The following is a 10,851-nucleotide window of genomic DNA, read 5'->3' as shown; positions in this document are numbered from 1 at the left end:
GGACGCCTCCTTAGTGTATAAAAGCGAGGGAGTATAGTGAGGTTGATGCCGCAAGGAGAAAACAGAAGTACCTGCAAAGCTTGCTTCGGAAACACCTTATTAACTGATTCCGGCCAGACAGGGACGGAGCTCCCATGTATTCACTGGTGTCAATCAGGGACGGAGCTCCCATGTATTCACTGGTGTCAATTGACACCAGTGCCTTCTGGCTTTTCAGCTAATAGTATTAACAAAAACTGCGTATGACCCCAGCCCAAAAATTCCATTGACCCCAGCCCAGCAGCAGACCAGCTAATCCCTAAAGCCTTAGCCCATAAAATCCATTAAGTTCTAAAAGAGATCAACAGCCTGCGGCAGCAAACAATGATACAAGGCCAGGCCCAATGCGTACGCACTATGTATCAATTAATCGATGTACACTACCCGGCTGATGTACGCGTACGCGAACAGACAGACGCCCTCGTCTCTTCGCCTCCTCATCTCGAACCCTAATTCCGCAGCCGCCGCAACGAATCGGCGACGAACAACAGCGAACTCGACACCGTTTCATTGGGTGAATGTTGACATTGGCTGACCGTCCGCCAGTGCATAATCTTTAATTTGCAAGTGTTGGCTCTTCCAATCCCAGGTAATTTGCACCTTCTCTCTCGCCTCTCGATCTCTAGACTGTCTACAGACTACGATTCTACATGTGCATTGATTTCATGATGGCTGTTGGCTAAGTAATTTTTTTAGTTTATTTTCTTTGATTTGCCCAAGACCAGGAGGATATGGATAAATTTTTATTGAAAGGGAAACGACCAGCACTAGATAGTAATGTGGCAGGGCCTTCAAGGCCAGTTAGACCAGCCCTTGATTTGCTATGTGAAGAAAGACATATTTTCTACAATAACGAATGACGATGTGATTGATCTATTTAAGAAGATGAAAGATCGAGAAGGGAAGTTATGAAATGTGAGTCTCGTATCACTTTATTTTTTCCTTAACGATACTTATTTATTGCACTATTTCTTTCTTACTATTGTTGTAAGTTCATCCTTTACAGAAAATTACAGAAACGTTTCAAAGTCATCCTTTTGCCTATTATTTCCGGAATATATAAAGAAGTGTCATTTTATGACTGCTCAGCCAATACTCGCTACTCGGTGTGATTTTTTAGATGTAATAATAATATCACCTGCATATTGTTGCTTTTTATATTGCTCTCGGCCATTATCTATGTTGTTGCACCACTATAATTTCTGCTAGCGGCTTAGCGTGGGAAGCGGTTGACACCAGTGCCCATTTTTTCTAGCTTCGTCCCTGCGGCCAGACACGTACATACACGACGCTTAAGCCCTCCCCTCGATTGTCCAGGCGAAGCTAGCCCAAGCAGGTGCACATACTGGATACTCCGGCAAACTCCGCCTATAAAATCCATCTGGCTGCTTCAACCATCTAGATTTGTACGGCAAGCCTTTCCATATACGTGTGTTTGCTCTTCAACTGATTCCGGCCATACGCGTACATATACGAAGCGCTGGACTCGATTGATCAGGCGAAGCTAGCCCAAACAGGTCCACGTACTGGATATTCCGGCAAGCTCTGCCTATGAAATCGATCATGCTGCTTCAACCATCTAGCTTTGTATGGCATGCCTTTGCATGTACGGGTGTGTGCTCTTGTCCTACACAATCAAGGCTAGAAAACATACAGAGATTCGGAGAGGAGGAGATGGTTCACGTGGTGTGGCTTCCGGCGATTGCACGAAGGAGGTAGCGGCGACAAACACGAAGAGGTGCCGAGGCGGCGGCGGCTAGATTGGACCTTCCAGGGAATTATTTTCTGGGACTATAGAGCTGAAAGAGAGGAGTCGTGGGAGATTCAGAGTTCTCCCATCTGCTAATCCATTAAACGGCTGTAGGGCAGAAGCAATACGTGTAATCCTCAAAATAAGAAGCAATACATGTAGGGTTGTTTAGCTTTGGTCTTTGTCACGTGTATTTCGGGTCTTTTTTCGCAGTGAGCGTAACATCAATTGTGGGGTTAAGATTTATTATTTATATAGATCAACGGTGTAATTAATTTTAATGACGTGGATTAACATGAAGACTCGTATGGTGCATCCAATTAGTAAATATAAGATGATTGGTAAGACGACCTAGAAAGTCCTTGGTAGTCCCACCCCTTGATGAAGAGCCTGATCTAGCCAATAAGTTTTACGCTGTAGTTTGCTCATACGATATTACCATGTTATTTTTCTTTCATTTTGTAACCACAATGTGTCTTGAGCTTGTTGAGCCTTTTATGATAAACATTACCCTTGGATAGATGAGTGTTTCTGTAATAATCCAAACACTGAACATTTTAGAGATAGTTTAGAGTTGAAAGTTTTATTTTATTCTCCTTTTGAAACTCATGTAAATGAACTATTTGATTTTTCATAAACAATAATTCAATCGAGGATGGACCTAGGCAGGGGCATCACTACAATGAGTTCGAAGTAAAACTTGTATTCACATGGAAAGTGTGGCTCCAGCTGCATTAATTAATTTGGGTCAAGCAGTGGAAGTCATCTGATAATGCACTTGCGTATGGTGCGTATAGAGCATCCGCGGTACTTTGAGCAGTTAAGTGTGTACGCATAATCACAGTGAACATTTCTATGTCCGGTATGTCGTAATGGCTATATTATTGCATTTTTATTTCAGTAGAAAAGGAGTTGGCACAAGCCATTGGACATGATATATTAGCAAAAATATATGGTGTATACTACCGATATTTGACTTGTGAATGATGATTGATGAGAGGACCTAGCACGTCCTTGATATGAATTGTCTTGACATGAAAAGTGTGGTTCCCACTGAATTAATTAGTTTGGGTTACAATTACGGAGGTCAAGCAAGAGTGCAAGTCATTTGAAAATGCAACTTGCATCTTTTATGAACATATCCAATATGTTTTCCTGCTGGTAGTAATGGTGTATTATCACAAATAAGTGTTATTTTGAATATATGTTCTCCGACTATAAATATTATTTTAATTATTTAGGTTGGAAATTTGAAAATCATACATATAGATGTATCCCGAGAAGTCTTTCTAGAACACTAGTCTATATACATATATTTAACTGAAATTAGTAGTCAAAGATGTAGTTGAATAGCATAGCAATGTCCAAAACTTCACTTATTTGTGATATATGGAAAAATAGATAATAGTAGCTTAATTGGAGTATTAATATGTGATGTGGATGTCGGCCAGATAAATGACATTGCACCGTACATGCATGCATCCACCGTCCGACATCACTTTGAGATTTGCACAACATTTTTTGGGTTTTAAAAAAAGCTTGTCTTGTTTAAGACAAAATGTTCACTACGATTTTTTTCCTTGCTCCAAATGTATTATATTGACTCTAATGGCGGACAGGCACACATGGTTCCTGTTCACCTGTGTAGGAGTGCTAGCTACTAGCCAGAATTGTGTTTCAGATGCACATGGTATGAAAAGTTAAATTAAAAAATAAAAATAAAATCAGTGCATTGATTCTACTTTTTGTTTAGACCTCCACAAATGTTCGTTTCATCATGAAATTTTGCATGCATGTGATACACTCCTCAATGTTTACCTAAAATACGTTTCAGAATATTTTGAGTTTTTTCTATTTTTTATTTTGTTGTTCATACTGGTGCATGTGCACCCAGGAGCAGAAACTCAAAGTACGGTACTTGTTACTTGAATGTCTTGTGCTTGTTGAACCTTTTATGATAAACACTGTTCTTGGATGAGTTTTTTTTTGCAATTTTAACATTGAACAGTCTCGCCCTCGTTTCGTCCAGTCTCTCCCGCAGGAGATGGGGCAAGACCCTACGCGCCGACACCCCCGCCCCCTCGCTTATCCACCTTCCCCTCGCCACCGCCAGGGCGCGCCGTGGGGCGAAGCCCGGCCGGCGTCGGCTGCGGCGTGAGCGCGCCAACTCGGCGGGGACGCCTCGTTCTGGCGCAGGGCTTGGTGGCGGGGCTGCGTATGGTCGCGCCGGTGGCCGGATTGGGTGGCCGCTATGCGGCGGTGAGGTTCTCCTTCTCCCCCATTGTCTCTCACTTCTTCCCTTGGCTTCCCTGCATGATTACGGATGGCTGGTCTCCAGATCAAGCCGTCTCGGCGGCCGACGGCATCCGCACCGGCTCGCGGGGCCTGGTGGTGCACCGGTATGGACTCCTTGCCCTGTGGGGGCGCATCTACCTAGGAGGACGCGGCCATGGCTAGGGGCTTGTTGCTGCCTCCTCCTCCATCATCCGATGGCAGGGCAGCGCCGGGGTGGTCACCAGTGCTCTTCGTGGCGTGGTGAGGGAAGATGGGGATGGTTGCTCCCGGCCAGATCTGGCCTTTGGCGACCGACTAGGGTTCGCTGGTCGCCGCTGCAGGTGTGGTGGTGGTGCCGGCGTGGGGCTCCCTTCGTCCTAGGTGTGCCATCGGACTACAAAGGAGGGGCCTAGTCCCGCCGCCGGTGAGTGAGGTGCGCGGGGGTTGGAGCCCGGGTGCGGGTGGAAGGTGGAGAGCATGGACGCCGGGGCGGCGGCCCCGGGCGGTGGTCGTTCAGCTTGGCTTCCCAACAGGCGTCTTGGCGGCGGTGATGGTTGCATCCTTTGGCCGTGTGGGTAGAAGTGGGTGTAACATTTGGTGATCCTAGTATCGGTGGTGCCTTGGCAGCGGCGGTTCCCGGATCGTGCTCTAGAGGTCTCGTTTGGTGGCGACATGTCTTCCTGTAGGGTGGACAGGTCCGCGGAGTTCCTCGGGTGGTGCAGGTGAGAGATTCCGGGTGAAAGCCTTGTGCCCCGGCGCCAGCATTGGTGATTCTTGTAGGTGTCATGTCCTTCTTGGGAGCGCCACTGTGGTACCTCTCATCGTGCCAGGCCTCCGGGTGAAAACCCATGACCATTCGCTCGGCCTCGATGAGGTCGACGTAGCACGTCGTTTTCCTCCTGAGGACGTCCTCGTAGAGCTCAGTTTTCCTCCGGCACGCAGCACCGTCATCGGCGACATTTTCATATCCTGGCTTGAGGTCTCCTCGACTCTAGTGTTGGACGGTTGCTCTTGCCTCCGTATCTTCCACACGGGTACTCGTTGGTGCCACTCCAGGTCCTCGTTGTCCGATCCGGAGTGGGAGGGCAGGGGTCGTCTCTGGCGACAACATGGTGTGAGTGGCGGAACGCGTTCCGGCGATTTCCCCTAGTGGCTAGTCAACTTCCTTGTCGGTAGTCTAGGTTGCTTTGTGGTACGGTGTGGATTCTTCTGTATTTCTTGTTTTCCTTTGATCTGCTTTGTAAGAAGTTTTCCTCGTCACCTTGGATCAGTTTGGTTGTCATGCTCTACATATAAGTCGGGGCGGAAGACTTTTTCGGTAACACATCAGAAAAGCTTATAGTTGCCATATGTGTTTTTTTTAATGTGTGTCAATAAATAATTCAAATTATCATAAGTGATAATATAATAGAGGATGGACGGAGGAAGAGACGTTAACGCAATGAGGCCAAATCCGCACTTGTCTTGACCTGTAAAGTGTGGCTCCAAACACATTAATTAGTTTGGGTTGAAAGCAAGGTCAAAGACGAGTGCAAGTAGTTTGAAAATGCAACTTGCATATTCAGCGTACAGAACAAATGCAATTATTGAGCAGTTAAATGTGCACACATTATCATGACAAAACCTGTTTGTGTCATGTATGATGGGATATATTAGCTGAAAAAATAGACAGTGTGTATCAACGATATTTGTGAGTTTCAGATTATGGTTGATTAAAGGACCTACCAAGGTCATGATAGTCGCACTGGTTGATGAAGAGTTTGATCTAGACATTGACTCTTTTTTGCCACAGTTTCTTGAGAAAATTTGTCATATTTATTACGTCTTACATTTTTAGGCACCAAAAGGTCTTGAGCTTGCTGAACCTTTTATGACAAACATTAGTAATCTTGGATGAGTTTTTTGTAACATTCTGAACACAGAACACACTGAACACTACAGACAAAGTTTAGAGTTGAAATGCTTATTCTGTTTTTCTTTCCGAAATGCATGAAAGTAAACAAGTCATTTTTTTGTAAAAAAAACAATTCAATAGAGGATGAACGTAGGGAGAGACGTCGTTGCAATGAGACCAAAGCCAGGCTTGTCCTTACATGCTAATTAAAGAATGGTTGCAGCTGATTAATTAGGTTGGGCCGGCAAAATGGAGGAAGCAACAGGAGTGCAAGTCATTTGATAACGCAACTTGCGCCACAATAATACAGTGAGCAGTTGAGCTTGTCGGCATATATGATCATTGATTAGCACGCGTTGTCATGCATATTGTAATTAATTACTGGAAAAATAGTTTGCTACAGCACGGCTAATAGCACGCTACAATGTTCTGAGAAATTGTCTCCTTAAATGAAATAGTTTGCTCGAGCTCACATGCACGGCAATCATTCGATATAGCTTCGCTATAGCTGAAAGTGCTCTTGTGAGCCCAAGCTCACATGCACCCTTTGCTACAATATAATCCAAAAAATATCTATAATTTTTTTTTTGCCAACAAACATTGATGTTTTTTCACATGTGTGCAAAATATCGTGACAAAATGGCTTTCATGCAGGTCTCGGAAAAATTAATGCCTCCAAAAACAGTTCTTATTTAGCATGATTTCTTTTCTTTTTTGTCAAGATCTCCACAAATATTATTTCATCACGGAAGTTGGCATGCATGTGAAGCACTTATCAATGTTTGTTGCCAAAAAAATTCAGATTGTTTTGAATTTTTTTACTAATTTTTTTATTTTACTGTGTAGCAAAGGATGCATGTGAGCTCGAGCTCACATACTCCATGTCCTGCTATAGCAGACTTTAAGGGATGCAATGTGTTTTTCCAAGGCTGTAATGAATATTACTCACTTCTTCTCGTAATGTAAGATCTTGTCGCAAGCTAAACAATTCGTGAAACGATCTTATATTATGGGACGGAGGGAGTACATTATTAACTTTTTTCAGTGGAGATGAGCCGGGGATGACGCATCCTTTTAGAAGGCTAGCAGGCTGTAAATGAGTGCTCGCTCGCTTCTTATAAAGAGATGAGTTGCCGGAAACCAACATACAGACGGTCAGCATGGAGCATATGAGACGCCATTGATCTTGCTGCAGCTGCTCCTAGCGGCAGCTGTAACAGCAGCCACCACCGCCACGACTCCTGGGTGTCGGCCGAGCTGCAGTGGCGTGGACATCCCCTACCCTTTTCGGCATCGGTGTCGGCTGCTTCCGCAAGGGGTTTGAGATCGAGTGCATCAACAACGGCCCTGTGCTCGCCGGTACGTCCCTCCGGGTGGTGAAGCTGACGTTGGATCCAGACCAGTCGCAGGTGATGCTCCCCATGGGGTGGCAGTGCTATAACGCCTCCGACCCAGGTGACACCTACAGCAACTGGGACTATGGAGAGACGACGATGAACAAGGACGGCGTCTACCGCATCTCCAACATGCACAACATGCTCGTCGTCGTCGGCTGCAATACCCTCGGCTTCACGGCAAGCAAGAGGACCGAGGGTGGCACCGCCACTCACACCTACTACACCGGCTGCATGTCCTACTGCAACAACTCGGCCAGTGCACAGGACGGCCTCTGTGACGGCGTCGGGTGCTGCCATGTCAACATCCCGCCGGGGCTCACCCACAACTTCTTCAACTTCCGGGAGTATGACCACTCCGCCATGATGGACTACAGCCCGTGCGACTACGCCTTCCTCGTCGACAGGAACAACTACACCTTCCAACGGTCCCACCTCAAGATGGACACAAAACAGACCTTGCCTGTGTGGCTGGACTGGGCCATTCGCGGCAACGCAAGCGGCCAAGACCGAGCAGTACGCCTGCGTCAGCGCTCACAGCGAGTGCCGCGACTCCACCAATGGGCCTGGCTACAACTGCAAGTGCTCCAATGGCTACGAGGGCGATGCTTACTTGCCCAACGGATGCACTAGTAAGAGGCCCGCTTAATTAGTACTTCCTCGGCTTCAAAATACTTCATGTTCTAATTTTGTTTCCTACATCAAACATATTAGTTTATTTAAATTCGTTATAAAGTATATTTCCATGTTATATGCAGTTGATTGATATTTACATCTTGGTGTATTTTCCTATAAACATATGGTAAAATATAGAGATGCTTGATTTAGGACAAACTTAAAACTTCAAATATTTAAATGCCCCTAATTAATTTTTATTTTTGAATTTGCGGCCGGGACAAACAGATGTAGATGAATGTGCACATCGTGCCAAATATCCTTGCTACGGTGTATGCACCGACACCCAAGGATCATACGACTGCAACTGTCATCTAGGTTATCGAGGCCATGACCCAAAAACAGAACGATGTACTGAAAAGTTCCAACTTGCCGCACAGATTCCCATAGGTAATTGACATCATACCCTTCTTTTTGCTGGTTAACTAACAGCATACTCCTACCACACATCTATGTATTAATTCCATCGCTTTCGATGATTACATTGTATAAATTGATCTCTCTCAGTAGCCTAAACATACTTATACAAACTAATTAAAGTATGCTAAAACTTCTTATTTCTCGAATATCTAGTTTGTATAGTTCGAGACTGTTGGTGCAGTGACATGAATTCAATGTAAGTTCAACCACCTGATGATGAGCAGAAAATACAACCACTCAAAATTGATCTCTTTCGGTTGCCTGGAATGATTGTTTTTTTTCAAGGACGCATAAATGCATATTTTCACAATAGCTCTGCTGGATCATCTTTTTACATTAGAGTGATGTTCCACTATTTATTTTATATCTTTTGATAAATTTATACCGTTAAAAGCATACTAAGCCTTAACAAGTTATGCGGCAAGCTATGATAGACACAATTTTACCTATATATTCTACAACCCTTGTCCAACTAATTATAAACTACACAACAGAAACACCAAGCGGTAGTAGCGGAAGTTTCGAACTTCTCGCGCTTGGTACTATTTTTTAAAGATGATTTTGAAATTGTTTGTGGGAATGATGTTTAAGATAGGGACCTTCCTTTATTACTTTATAGAAACATTTTTAATTGGGAAATGTTATTTGATGATAAAATGTTGTGTTACTTCATTTGTCTCTCTCCTCTTTAATTACTTATCAATCTTTTTTTGTGTGCATATGTTGCATGCATGTTACTACGGCATGTGTTACTCACTATGAATAGTCTAAATAGGTCCAAGAGCCCTACTGCCCTTTCCCCTTAAGTTTTTTGAAGTGAGAGTGAATGAGACTACATACCTATTGGGGGCTTTACATATGGGAGGGTACCTTGAAAAATGACCAAGGCTACCGATGGTGTGGTAGGTGTGAGGGATAGAATGATAAGTTAGATCCGAGTCCGTGAAGACATCTCAAATGTGAGGGTGTCCATAGTCCATGCTACACAACTCCTCTTCATAATAAAGTTTATATCTTTTATGGACAACTACATAGTTAATGTTTTATTCTTTCCATTGTAGGTGCAATAAGTGGCATTCTCGTCTTGGCACTTATAATATTCATTTATGTTCTACGCAAAGAGAGGCGGGAGGCCAGGGACTTTTACAGAAAGAATGGTGGTCTTACATTAAAGGATGCTGCAAATATTAAGATTTTCAAAAGGGGCGAGCTCAAAGCAATTTTAAAGAGTCACAATTTAATTGGTAAAGGTTCCTTTGGTGAAGTTTACAAGGGTGATATTGATGGAGCTCTAGTTGCAATAAAGAAACCAATTGGTGATAATGTGCACGAGAACAAGCAATTCCCAAATGAAGTCATTATCCAGTCTCAAGTAATGCATAGGAACATTGTAAGGCTTAGAGGTTGTTGCCTTGAAGTGGATACCCCCATGCTAGTGTACGAATTCATCTCCAATGGAAGCTTGGAAGACATTCTTCACAAGGATAAAAGCAAGCTTCTCAACTTGGATGTACGTCTGAGTATTCTTCAAGAATCAGCACATGGTCTAGCTTATATGCACTCACAAACCCATGCCACAATCTTGCATGGTGATGTTAAACCAGCAAACATTCTCTTGGATGAAAAATTGACGCCGAAGATCTCAGATTTTGGCATATCAAGGTTGATTGCAAAAGACAAAGAACAAACCGCAAACATCATAGGTGACATGACTTATATGGATCCAGTATACCTAAAGACAGGCCGATTGACCGATAGAAGTGATGTCTATAGTTTTGGGGTTGTCATCTTAGAACTCATTAGCAGGAAGAAGGCCACTCATTCTGACAATAATAGCCTAGTGGGCAGGTTCCAAGAGTGTCACCAAAGAGGGGAGACAGCGCTGAAGTTGTTTGATCCAGAAATTGCAACAACAAGCAATTTCGAAATTCTTGACAAGCTAGAAAGATTGCTATGGAGTGTCTTCATCTTGATGTGGATCAAAGACCATCAATGACAGAGGTTGCAGAGCGCCTTCTCATACTGCATAGGTCCCGTAAGATGTAGGTTAGTTTCCTGGTCGGATTTAAGTTTCAATAGCATGTATGTTAGTTCCGTCGAATAAGACACGTAACTATAGAAGTGCATCCTTTGTTGTATTTGTTGTTCGATGACAATTTGTACTACTGTGCTAGTGAGTATCTGTCTGTTTCATGTGACCAAATGTATGTATTAGTTCAAAACTCTTCCAATGAAAAACCCATCTGATTCCATGAAGATCTGATTATGCGTGTGTGTGGGTTCCATTCGATCTTGTCCGTTCTCCTTGGGATAATTTAGGTCTACACGAGGTAATAGATACAAAACACCCTCTCCTCATCCGATTCACTGGAGCTAAGATGTCATTCAGAGGAGACCACACCACA

The 10,851-nt window shown here is 43.8% G+C and overlaps 1 pseudogene; it reads left to right on the top strand.

Moving 5' to 3' along the window:
• Window positions 1-4,006: 4,006 nt before the first annotated feature.
• On the top strand, window positions 4,007-10,492 carry LOC109780918 (wall-associated receptor kinase 2-like; annotated as a pseudogene).
• The last annotated feature ends 359 nt before the right edge of the window (window positions 10,493-10,851 follow it).

The sequence above is a fragment of the Aegilops tauschii genome, chromosome 1 (assembly GCF_002575655.3).
Source record: "Aegilops tauschii subsp. strangulata cultivar AL8/78 chromosome 1, Aet v6.0, whole genome shotgun sequence".
Lineage (NCBI taxonomy): Eukaryota > Viridiplantae > Streptophyta > Magnoliopsida > Poales > Poaceae > Aegilops > Aegilops tauschii.
The sequence above is the reverse complement of the archived record's forward strand: the minus strand, read 5'-3'. Positions and strand labels throughout refer to the sequence as shown.